This window comes from Pongo abelii, chromosome 13 (genome assembly GCF_028885655.2).
Source record: "Pongo abelii isolate AG06213 chromosome 13, NHGRI_mPonAbe1-v2.0_pri, whole genome shotgun sequence".
NCBI classification, from domain to species: Eukaryota; Metazoa; Chordata; class Mammalia; order Primates; family Hominidae; genus Pongo; species Pongo abelii.
The window spans coordinates 43,049,693-43,062,701 of NC_071998.2; the positions used below are offsets into that span (position 1 = coordinate 43,049,693).

At 41.9% G+C, this 13,009-nt stretch overlaps 1 long non-coding RNA gene and 1 pseudogene across 1 annotated transcript in view; one reads left to right on the top strand and one right to left on the bottom strand.

Moving 5' to 3' along the window:
* Nucleotides 1-4,418: 4,418 nt before the first annotated feature.
* LOC112135015 (U6 spliceosomal RNA) lies at nucleotides 4,419-4,516 on the bottom strand (annotated as a pseudogene).
* A 181-nt stretch (nucleotides 4,517-4,697) lies between these two features.
* Nucleotides 4,698-13,009, top strand: part of LOC129047838 (uncharacterized) — a 39,966-nt gene continuing 31,654 nt past the window's right edge. The window contains exon 1 of the long non-coding RNA XR_008509627.2: nucleotides 4,698-4,820. This is a non-coding gene — a long non-coding RNA (uncharacterized LOC129047838). The remainder of the gene's footprint in view (nucleotides 4,821-13,009) is intronic.

Below are 13,009 nucleotides of genomic sequence, written 5' to 3' on the forward strand. Positions count from 1 at the left end.
CCACTGCATCCAGCCCATCATCACTAGAATTTGAAAAGTAAAAGACAAAGTTTAAACTATGAGATACTCTTCTGTCAGACTGTCAGTGCTTCTATTTATAGTCAGGCTGACTTTTTTTTCATCCCCAGCATTGGAGGCAAAATATGAGTCAAAATTTACAACAAAGTTGTGAAATAGGAGATATTCCTATGTAGATGTGTGTGTAGCTATTTATATTTTTAAAAAAATTCCAAGTTGCATGTTTTTACCTTTTAGATTTAATTATTAAAATTTAGCTTGATAGAAACTGGTTTTATTTTTTATAACTCCAATGTATTATTAGTTTTTTTACAAAATTTAATGTATGTTAACAAGGGTTCATTGTAAATTAATTTCTCCTTATAATACTTACTTTTTTTTCTAATAAAACCAGCAAGAAACACCTATACAAAATGCTAAAACTGGCAATGCTGTTGATATTGTTAGGGTTTCTATTTTTTGTCCTTCCACATATTTGTGTTGATAGTAGAATATCAATAACTAGATATATTTTCATCAGAAACAATCAAGAGGCAGTCCAACAAAAGTCTCTCTTTCCTACCACTTTCAGGGTCTGTAGAGGGTGACAGAGTGGTGTAGGAATTGGTAATGGATGACATGCTAAGAAAGATGAACCCTTCTGCTGTTCCTCCCACCTCCTTTCTGTTAGACTCACTTTATTTATGCCCATTGCAACTCAGACAAACCCATCTCAGACCCAGGAAAGTATGAAGATAGTTCTCCACTGACTTAAGAGCAACTCCGGAAAATCCAGTTCGCTTCGTTACATGGAGGACGTTAAACTGCATAAATTTTTGGTTATTTGATTTTAACATTGTTTTATTGTGAACGGCCTGGGTGTTTCGTTCTAACAACAACTATTCTCTGCTACAAACTAAAGTCCAGAATCCAGCCTGACCTGCCTAATTCTCAGAAAGGGGTTCCTGGAAGATGCTGGGAACTTGGTGTGTGTGAACAGCAACACTCAGTTTGGGAAAAGCAAGAGGTAGCCTTTTGTCTCCTCCTGTCCGTGCTGTTTAGTTAAAGCTCAATCAAGATAATAAGTCTCTTCTGTCAGAAAACCGCGTTAATGAGTTGCAATTTCTCAACATCTCTGGGCTGCTTCTGAAAACTAATTACTGGTAACTGGAGAGTGTAAGAGGATACGCACCCTGCAGATATGTAGTTAATACGCGCTTGTCTCACAGGCGCTGAGGGGACAGGCTACTTCATTCCCCCAAAGAGGATCTGCTGGCTTTTCCCCTCCCCATCTTTCAAGTTTTTCTTTTTGAACAGCTTTGTTCAAAAAGAGGTTGATATTTGTTCAAAAAGAGGTTAAGTGGTTTGGTTGTCATAGAAACCAGTATTCCTCACAGGCTGATTGTGTCAAAGGCATCATTAATCTGTTTTCTCAACTGCCTCTTCCTCATCCATCTAATTGCAGTCCCCCTCCCTGCCTTTTTAATGACATCATTTTGGACACTTTTAGGACATCATACGTGAGATTCAGCACAATTTATTTTCTATTCAAATTCCATATTACTATGTGAGTTGCCGTCTTCCCACTCCAACGGAGTAAGATCTCCAAAGGTGGGAGAGAAAGTCTCAATTGAGTATGCCTCAGGTGCAATTTAGTATTCCAAATGAAGGAGGCTTTTGAGGCCTTGCCTCTCCTTACCTCCTGAGGTAAGGAGAAAGAAAACAGACTTTAAATTACTGCTTTTGATGTTGTTCTGGGAACTGCGATCTTGGAACAGGTAAAGAACCCGCCATGTTGGGCCTGTTGGAAGAAGGAGGAGGAAGCCGCCCTCCTACCGAGGTGCCCTTGAACCTGATGAGAGAATGTGGAGATCAGTAAGTTGCCTGTTCCTCTGAGAAAACACTCCTCGTGCAAAATACTGTGTTCTTTGTGTCCTTTTGCCTTGCTGTCCATTTTCACACAAAACTGCCCAACAAGGAAAATATGGCTTGGCAGTGGCAATTTGTCCCCTGTGTTTCTAATTCATGAGAAGATTCTCAAGTAATTTGTTCTGCCTTTGTCAGTGGGCAAGATTTTTCTTGTACGCCTCCATCCTTATGCAAGGTTGCTAAATTCTCTGTCCATTATTATGATGGGCATATGAACATCGGAAACATTTTGGCATGGGCCCAGGCTGGGGTGGGGGTGAGGGTGGGGGTGGGGGTAGGGGTGTAGCACCTGAGGCCAGCTCAGCACATGCCCCATCCATTCTGCCTCCTGTCCTGGTGATGGAAGAATTTTGAGAATTTTTTTACTGGCCTTACCACTTTACTTTACTGGCCATACCACCTTACTCCTGGAAAAGCCAGATCTCGTCCCTGTTTTGCTCCTGTTTTTATGAGGTGGCACTAAAAAAGCTTGGAAGTAATGTTTACTTGAATGTAGTCACATATTATTTATACATAAATTGTGTATTACGAATTTTTCCTTATTTCTTAACAGTTGGCACAGTTATATTCCTTACATTTTGTTTTGTGATATTTACTTGACTAGGTTCATATCGTTTTCACATCTCTATTCCTTGAGTAAGACTCCTTATTTCTTCCTCTGTTACCTGATATTTTCCATCTGTGTATTACAGTATGCATATCATTTACTTACAGTTAATTTGAAAGTATGTGTTTTCACAACATGAGTTATTTAAGTTATTTAAGTTAATCACATTTCTATCCTGTCCAGCAGTGTCCCCAACACATGTTATTTAGTCAAAGTATTTGTTGGAGAAGTAAGTGTTGACTCAAGACTAAAACAATTTTGACTTATTGCCAAACCAGTTTACAATAGGAAAAAACACCCACTGGTGTTGACTGTCAACAGTGGTAATAGAGTTGATTAGATTTAATGTATTTACTCTTTAAGAAGCATTTCTAATTTAGACCAAAGGAATGAAGCAATGCATAAGGAAACTACACAAAGCAAGTTGATGGCTAAGATTATGCTTCTGCAATTTTAAGTTAAACAAATTTAGTGACACCAAATTTGATCTGGGGTGTGAGAGAGGGACTAGAATGACTCCCAGTTCTTTGGCACAGGTTCCTGGAAGAAAGTTGGCGATACGGGGGTGAGTGGGTTGGCAGGATGAGTGGGGATGATGGGTAAGCTGAGTTGAACACGTCAAGTTTGACTCTAAGCTAGCACCTGTGCAGAACTGAATTGGGCACCTGTGCAGAGCTGAAGAGTAAAAGACAAAGGAGTCCACAGGTTAAGTTTTTCTCAGGTGGCCAAGCCTTTAATGCATAAATGTGGAAGCAACATGTCTAATATAGTTTCAAGCCAGAAGCCCCCTCTGTCAGGGCTGCTGAGCACTGACAATAAATAGAGAAAACAGGCAATGAGTACTTAGGAATTAGTGCAGTATGAAAAGCAAATTCAGATTTGTGAAAAAACTTTATATTTTCATTAGGAGTAGTCAAGCCTCTTTTTATGTCTAGGAAATCACTCAGGTGTCCTCTGGGACATTTTTTTTTTTCAATTAAAGAGCAATTAAGCCCAAGGAAGGGCAGCAACCAAGGTAGCCCCAGGATCAAGTCCCACTGCCTCACTGTCTGCCTCACTCTCTGCCTCCCTCTCCATTGATTTCCCTATTTTTCCTTCACGCTTCGTGGCCTGTCTTTGCACATTTATTCCATTCTTCTCATGTATGGTCAGCTTCGTGTCTTCATAGATTCTTGCTTCTTCAAAACTTTATCTTGTAAAGGGTCCATTTTTATTACCCCACTACCTCATGGGATACTTCCACCTTCAGTTCTCTAGATAAATGACAATATCTTTGATTCTCCCAATTTCAGAATTCTTAAAAGAGAATGTTTATTGTTCATTTCATTTTTAAAATCATGGTGCAGGGGGTACAGGGTGGGATTGCCTGGCTCATCACCCATTTATCAGGTGTGTGGATGACAGACACCACAGAACAGACATGGAAAACCAACTCAAAACCCCACTCGGGGACATGCAAGACCCTTTGCAGTCCAAATAATTCAATATTTTTCTAGCTGCTTCTCCTTTAGAAACAAGGATTCATATCATAATAGTTCTTTCATCATAATTTTTTCTTTTTATCTTTTCTAAAAATAATTACATAAGCTGGGTGTGGTGGTTCATACCTGTAATCCCAGCACTTTGGGAGGCCAAGGCAGGAGGATCGCTTGAGCCCAGGAGTTTGAGACCAGACTGGGCAACATAGTGGGACCCTGTCTCTACCAAAAAATAAAAAAATTAGCCAGGCGTGGTGGTGCACACCTGTAGTCCCAGTTACTTGGGAGGCTGAGGCAAGAGAATCGCTTGAACACAGAAAGTCGAGGCTGCAGTGAGCCATGATTGCACTCCAGCCTGGGTGACAGAAGTGAGATCCTGTCTCAAAAAAATGTACATATATACATTTTAAAATATGTAACACTTCACGAATTTGTGTGTCATCCTTGCACATGCTAATCTCTGTAGTTTTCAAAATTTTAGTGTGTGCGCTCCTGAAACAAGCTCCATAATTTTTAATATAGTGAGTAACATAAGCATTCAAGTGGAGATTGTTAAATGATACCATTTCTGAGGTCCTTTTCCAGAACTCATGTAATTCTTTTATTTTTTCACAAATGCTACTTAAAAGTCAGGCTTGCTTTCCTCCCTTAAGGAGGTGCAGTAGAACTTAGAAGCCACCAGATGTCACTATTGCAGATAGCATTCCAAATTCCCCAGCTTGCATCTGATACCGTCAGTGCAGTATGAGTTGACAGGCTCCAAGAAGTCATCTCGACTGTCTCTCCTGACAGGAAGCCACAGTGAACAGGTGAGTTGGGTGGTTTACCTTTAATGAACTGCTGAAAAAGAAAGCAAGGTTTATAAAAACACACATCTCTGTGGGCTACTTGCAAGACACTCACCAAAACAACCTTGCCTCTAAAGTCTCTAAGTCTCTGAACATCTGTGAATCTGTGATTCTAAGCCAAATAGAGATGGTCTCTGCCCACCACTCAACATTTGTGTGCTTTTGTTTTTGTTAAGATCAAAGAATTTTAGTAGACAGTATATTATGCATTCAAAATAGCAGAAACCCTAATGGTGAGAAACATTAAGAATACATCAGAGTGATGGCAAAGATTTGCTGTGTGCTTGGATAACTTCCCTTGGCTAACGAGGGTAAGAGGCTGAGGACCCAGATAAAGGCTGCTCTTCAGGTCACCGGTCCACTACTCCTGCAGGAATACTACCTCCTGGATGGCTGGAATTTGACTTATCTCTGAGATTTTTGTGTTAAAGTGGAAGGTGGAGGGTTAATTGTGGTTTTGCATCCTTTCTCACCATGTATTTCTTCTTGTGTTGTCTTTTCATTTTTTACTCTGCCTTCCTCTTCTCTTGTATCCCCCGCCTTCTTTTTTCTTTGCCTTAATTATCTTTTCACCTTTACCCATAGTTCCAAGTAGCTTTGAAGGCATTTCTTAGTTCCATCAGGAGCAACTGGTGATCTAGAAGTTAGGATTCTGGAACCTGGTTTCTTGCCTTTACTCCTAATGTTCTAGACCACAAACAGAAGAAGAGTCTCACCTACTAAAAATTGATGGCAAGGAGGAAAAGCAGAACCAAAAGCAAACCACTGGAGACATGGGTAGGCAAGAGGGTTCAGTAAACGGTTGCTTCTGAAGACATACCACGAAGAAGCAGTTCCATACAAAAGTGGACTTGAGAAATGCCACAGCCCATATGCTCTTTGAGGGAGGTTTACAAGGTATGAAGTGCAGTCAGGGTTCTAATACGCGTTCCTGTAAAGAAACTGGTTTACCCTTTCTTAGCCCAGCATCCCCTACTCTGATTTGACCACAGATCCACTTCAATGTCGTTGCTGATTATGCACATGACCTAGTGGCCTGCAGAACTGATGCTCTGTAGAATACTTTGGGGACTGTTGCTGCTCCAGGAGAGTTTTGTAAATCCACTCTCACCAAGGAGGTAAACCTCTTCTAGAACAGGCCCAGCCTTTGGTTTTTGTATTCTGAAATGTCATACTTAAAGCAAACAGAATAATACATAGGTGATATAACTTTTTGGGGGTATAATTTACATTACTAAAAATAAATGCTGAATTACCGAAAAAATTGAAAGGCTTTCTTCTCTTTGGAAAATTTCTCACTGCTTGAAATAGTTACAGCTTTAGATTGTTTCATATTTGTGGAGTGCCCATTGTGTGCCCAGTATTCTCCCAAGGATGCAAAGATGAATAAGACATAGTTCTTGATGAAAAGGAAATGAAGATGCAAATCCTACAGTCTTACGCTACTTAATTCTTATACTCTGTTACATCCAATATTTAGTAAGCGAGTGTGTTACCTGTGATATGCTTAGCACTGTTTCTAGAACCAGGTAATCCCTTAAGTAAGTAATAGCAGGCACTGTTAGGTACTTATTTAAATGCTTTGAGTTGAAGAGAGCATCGTAGATAATTTAGACCCTTCAAACTTCTTTGCCATGTCTCCTAAGAAGACTAAAAACAAACCTCAAGTAGATGGTTTTCAATCTTGTGGTCAACGTTCACTGTAGAAAGTGCGGCTTTGTACCCCAGAGCTATGGGAAGCACCCCACCACACCCTCCTCTTTCCTAAACTTGGGGAACTCATCTGCTTTTAAGGGAGATCATTATGATCATCACTATGATCTTTGGCATCAAGGCCAATTGGTGATTTGGTTTTATTGTTGCAGATGTGGCCAGTGGAGTGACTTGAGCAGGTCACAGACTTTCCTTCACTCTCTCATTTGGACCCAGCACCTCTCCAAGGACATCAGTGCAATTTTCTCAGGGTTTGCCTGAGTTCAGTATCCAGGTTATGCCATTTCACAAGCATTGTGCCTTTTTACATTCACAGTGGGTATTGGGTTCCCCTCATTTGGACTTATTAATACAAAGGACATTAAAAATAATCCCCTCCCATTGCCTCTGTCTTGGTTGTGCCCTCAAGTCTCAGACGCAGTGGAGTATGGGAGTGAGGGCCCTCAAAGTCTCTCTCTAGATACTTATCCTGGACGACAGGCACTCACCTGGCTCCACTCTAATAATTAACCACAGCATACACCTTGGTAGCTCTGGCTCAGGATTCCCAGTCTTCTCAGGAGATAGCCCTCTATATTAGTTTTGTTGGGATCCAACAAAGGCAACCATTATTTCCTTATTACTCTCAGTTCTAAAGTCAGAGAAGGCCTACCAATTGCCTGATTATTTGACCTATCCAGACTGCCCTTTGAGATATTATGAGTAACTCCCTAGAAATGGTCTCTTCTTTGAAAAGAAATTCTGTAGGACATTGGCAACTTCTTTGTAGATATGTCCGTGATTCTAAAAGGACATATACTGATGAGATGAAAGCTGATTTTCAATATTATTTAAAGTTTGTCTCATGGACAAGATAAGCAAATTCTAAATAGACTTTAAGAAAATTCCTTTTTGAAGCTTCTCATTGATTTATGAGCCTTACAAGTATAACCCCTGGAAAATAACATGTAGGATTATGGGATTTATTTTGTGTATTTGCTATGAGGATGAAATAGAGTTTTGGAGTTATTGAGGCCAGACGCAAAGGGAAATTAAATACGCTCTGTGGATGAAAAGAAATGTTTAAAAAGTGCCCTACAAGACATATCAGGTAATAAAGCACCAGGGCCAGATGGATACACAGCTGTATCACACAGAACATTTACTCATAAATTACTTCTAATTTTAGAAGAGGTTTATAAACATGCTTCAGCAACTGAGGAAACTTCTTGTCTCCATTTCACTGGCAAGAAAAAAGAAATGTATAGGCTATAAATTCATTTTATTCTTTAACCAAAAAACTATGACTGTTAGATTTATAAAGCAGTAAACTTACCATTATCAAGTGGATTTATTTTATGGAAAATCTCTGAAAAATAATAATTACTACATATTTTACATTATAAATACTAGATCATTGAAAAATAGATATGGATAAGGTCTTCACCTAGTGAATTGAAGAGCTGAAAAAAGCACTCATATCAAAGAAATAGTCACAGAAGGTGGCCGGGCGCGGTGGCTCATGCCTTGTAATCCCAGTGTAGCAGGACAAGCCACAGACAAAACTCCTCAGACACCAAGTTAAAGAAGGAAGTGGTTTAATTCAGCCGGGAGCATCGGGCAAGACTCCTGTCTCAAGAGCCGAGCTCCCCGAGTGAGCAATTCCTGTTTCTTTTAAGGGCTCACAACTCTAAGGGGGTCCGCGTGAGAGGGTCGCGATCGATTGAACAAGGGGTACGTGACAGGGGCTGCATGCACCGGTGGTCAGAGTGAAACAGAACAGGCCGGGAAGTTTCACGATGTGTTTTCTATACAACATCTGGAATCTATAGATAACATAACCGGTTAGGTCAGGGGTCGATCTTTAACTACCAGGCATAGGTCAGGCAGGCCCAGGCCTGGTTTCCAGTCTGGTTCCTAGGCACTGGGCTACCTGCATTTTGTTTTGCTTTTCTTTTCTGAGTATAAAACAATATAAAACAATATGAGAGGGTCTGTCTCTCTTCTCTCACCAGCACTTTGGGAGGCCGAGGCGGGCGGATCACCTGAGGTCAGGAGTTTGAGACCAACCTCAACATGGAGAAACCCCATCTCTACTAAAAATACAAAATTAGCCGGGCATTGTGGTGCATGCCTGTAATCCCAGCTACTCGGGAAGCTGAGGCAGGAGAATCACTTGAACCTGGAAGGTGGAGGTTGCGGTGAGCCGAGATCACGCCATTGCACTCCAGCCTGGGCAACAAGAGCGAAACTCCGTCTCAAAAACAAGAAAAGAAAAGAAAAAAGAAATAGTCACAGAAGGTTTTTGTAGACATTTCAAAATTAGTCTGAATGCAAGCAGAATATATATGACTTTTTCATTTCTGTGAACATATCCTTGAAATAATCATAGATATATTAAATTATTTGACATCTTACACATATTTCTTCTTTTCTTTCTTTTTTCTCTTAAAATAAGGTCTCGCTCTGTCACCCAGGCTGGAGTGCAGTGGCACTATCATAGATCATTGCTGCCTAAACCACCTTCACAAAAATTATAATGGTGAGAAAATTATGGCGGTTAAAGGAGATCTGATTTAACCAATTCCCATCTTGCCTTTGGCCTTCAAGCTGCCTTTAATTATTCCTGTGTTTTGGCCAGGCTAACTTTGGGAGACATTTAGTTTATAATTTAAATGGTAATAGCCCTTCCCCAAAACTCAACTGGCTTTGTAAAGCTAATGAGAGACCACCAGGCTAGGAGGATAGAGGAGCCTGAATTCTGCTAAGGGGTAGACATAAACAATTACCAGCTGTTATTCTGCAGGTCACAAGACATGCAACTTCCCCAATTACTCCTGCAGATAGCATCAGTTTTGTAGAACCTCAGATTGGCCTTTGGAGATATCTTTTCAGGATTTTTTGCATGTCTGAAACTGATGGCTCAACCTGGACCTGCCAGTCTTTCCTGTGGCCCCACCCAGAAGCAACTCAGCATGCAGGAGGACAACTTCCCATACCCCTAGGATTGCACCCCCAACCAATCAACAGCAGATACCTATTGCCTAGCACCCCACCTCTTCCCCCAAACTACCTTTGAAAATGCTGCTAGCCCCCAAATGCTCAGGGAGATTGATTTGAATAATGACGCCATCTCCCACTCCCAGGTGTGGCTGGCCCTGTATCAGTCAAACTCTTTACCGCAGTGCCATAGTCTCTGTGAATTGATTTGGTTTGTGCAGCGATCAGGAAGAAACTGATGGGTGTTTAGACCATCTTGAATTCCTGGGCACAAGCAATCCTCCAGCCTCAGCCTCCTGAGTAGCTTGGACTACAGGTGTATGCCACCATGCCTAGCTAATTTTTAAATTTTTTGTACAGACAGGATCTTGCTGTCTTGCCCAGGCTGGTCTCAAACTCAAGTGATCAATCCTCTTGCCTCGGCCTCCCAAAGTGCTGGAATGATAGGCATGAGCCACTGAGCTCAGTTGTATTTCTTTCTTTTTTGTAGAGACGGCATCTTGCTATGTCACCCAGGTTGGTTTCAAACTCCTGAGCTCAAGCTCTTCTCCACCTTGGCCTCCCAAAGTGCTGGGATTATGGGCATGAGCCACCACACCCAGCCCATATTTCTTAAAGTGTGGTTTGAAATTTAAAAAAAAAACAAAAAAAGGAAAAAAAAAAAGCCTTTATGTTCAATATCAGGTTTAGTAAATTATATGTTCATAATAGATATTATGCAATTATTATAAATAATATAGAATATTTAACAGCAGAAAAATGGCCATGATATTTTCAGTGGTAAAAGTGACTCCAAATCAGACTTTATGGATGATTCACTTTTTGTAAAGATAGATAAATGTGTGTTTATGTATCTGCAATGCCTATAAGGGGGACTTGTTAGAATCAATTAAACACTGAGACTCAAGACTATCAGAGGATGCATTTGGCCCAGGCTGCTGTGGAAGGTGTCAGACAGGAACCACAGTGCATCTACAGGGCAGCATCAGGCATTCCTTTTCAGTGTGAGTTCTTGTGCCAGTACAGATGTGGTACAAGGAGAGGCAAAACACATTAGGCAGGCACATGGCTTGGAGGCCTCAAACTTCACAGTGGCTAAACACTTCTTTTAACAACTTAATAGTGTAACTGCTCAGTGGGTTCACCTTGCCAGCTGCCTAGACAGAGCCAATTTATCAAGACAGGGGAATTGCAATAGAGAAAGAGTAACTCACACAGAGACGGCGGTTAGGGAGACTGGACTTTTATTATTACTCAAATCAGTCTCCCCAGGCATTTGGGGATCAGAATTTTTAAGGACAACTTGGTGGGTGGGGGCAAGCCAGTGAGCTGAGAATGCTGATTGGTCAGGTCAGAGGTGAAATCATAGGGAGTCAAGCTGTCTTCTTGTGCTGAGTCAGTTCTTGGATGGGGGCCACAAGATCAGATGAGCCAGTTTATTGATCCAGGTGGTATCAGCTGATCCTTCAAGTGCTGGGTCTGCAAAATATCTCAAGCACAGATCTTAGGACCAGTTTAAGTAGTGTCAGAATCTTGTAGCCTCCAGCTGCATGACTCCTAAACCGTAATTTCTAATCTTGTGGCTAATTTCTTAGTCCTGCAAAGGCCGTCTGGTCCCCAGGCAAGAAGGAGATTTTCCCTGGGAAAAGCCTGTTATCATCTTTGTTTTAAACTATAAACAAGTTCCTCTCAAAGTTAATTCAGCCTATGCCCAGGAATGAACAAAGACAGCTTGGTGGTTAGAAGCAAAATGGAGTTGGTTAGTCCAGATGCAATTTACCAACCAAGGGTCATCTTTATCATTAATCAATGCTGCTTAGTATCACAGTTGATGTTCTACTTGTTAAGCAGTGAAGTACTGAGGTACTTTGTAGGCTTTGGTGTCCTGAGGGGCAGGGTTGGGGCTCCAATACTGACAGATCTTGGGGTAGCCATGGCTGCTGTAGCTCTGAGTGCTGGGAGGAGGGTGGTTGCCCAGGGTGCAGGTTACCTATAAAGTTCTCATCTCAATCTTCACTCTGAAGTTTCCTTTGAGGCAATTTCCAAAGAGTCAAGAGGTGTGCAGGCTAGGCGCGGTGGCTCATGCCTGTAATCCCAGCACTTTGGGAGGCTGAGGCAGGCGAATCACGAGGTCAGGAGTTCAAGACCAGCCTGGCCAACACGGTGAAACCCTGTCTGTACTAAAAATACAAAAATTAGCTGGGCGTGGTGGCGGGCTCCTGTAATCCCAGCTATTCGGGTGGCTGAGGCAGGAGAATGGCTGGAACCCAGAAGGCAGAGGCAGAGGCGGAGGTTGCATGAGCTGAGATCATGCCGCTGCACTGCAGACTCCAGCCTGGGCGACAGTGCGAGACTCTGTCTAAAAAAAAAAAAAAAAAAAAAAAAGAGGTGTGCAATCCATGCAGTAATTTCTAACTGAGCTGTTTCCCTATTCCGTTGGTTCTGAATTGAGGGTCGTTTACCGAGGCCTTAATAGAAGTCCTAATTCATCAATCGAAGGCCCTCAGTATCTAATCGCATTTCCCATAAGTTCCAGTGCAGACGATCTTCTACAGCCAGTGGTGACATCTGCTCTCTGGACCCTGTCATTATGCTGACTTTTCTCTCTGCGGTGTCTGAGCCCCAAATGCTTCCACTTTGTATACAACCCTCACTACTTTGCCAAACCCTAAGACTCCTTAAGGCGCAGTTAAGTACCTGCTCTACACAAAGCCTTCCAGACTCACCCCTCCCGTACCCGTAGCTGTGCCCTGCCAGGTCGGTGCATACCCCCTTTCTGACTTCCTTTGGCGTGGAAACTCCTCGTGCTCCCAGGATTACCAACTGCTTTTTCCTTACTCTCCTAGCATTCTTTCCCCGTGAAGCCAGCTGTAGTACTGCATGTTCTTCAGTAGGTGGCAACCTTCACAAACAGAATTCAGGCGATTTTGTTGCTTTGCTTGTCAACAGGATAGAGCCCCTAACGAGAGGCGCTGATACCCAGAGCAGCTACCGCTGCTGAGCTTATTCACTAATTAGAAACATTTGCTTTCTTGGAGTCACAGAAACGTTCCTACTATTATTCTGTTTGTGAGGGAAAGCAGTCTGAGCTGTTATTTAAGTGACTCCGTTTCCCAGCCGCCATGTGTGTAGAAGATCAGAAGATATCAAAGCAATGCTCTTCTTTGTATTTTTCCCCTCAAAGAATTGGGAGAAATCAAGATTAAAAAAAAATTTGAGTATGTGTTTTTTTCTTTTTACAAGATGATAATAATGTAAACTTTTTTTGTATGGAGTTTTGTTATTGTTGTTGTTTTGAGACAGGGTCTCACTCTGTTGCCCAGGCTAGAGCGTAGTGGTGTGATCTCAGCTCACTGCAACCTCTGCCTCCCAGGCTCAGTGATCCTCCCACCTCAGCCTCCCGAGTACCTGGGATTACAGGCGTGCACCACCACATTCGGCTAATTTTTGTATTTTTA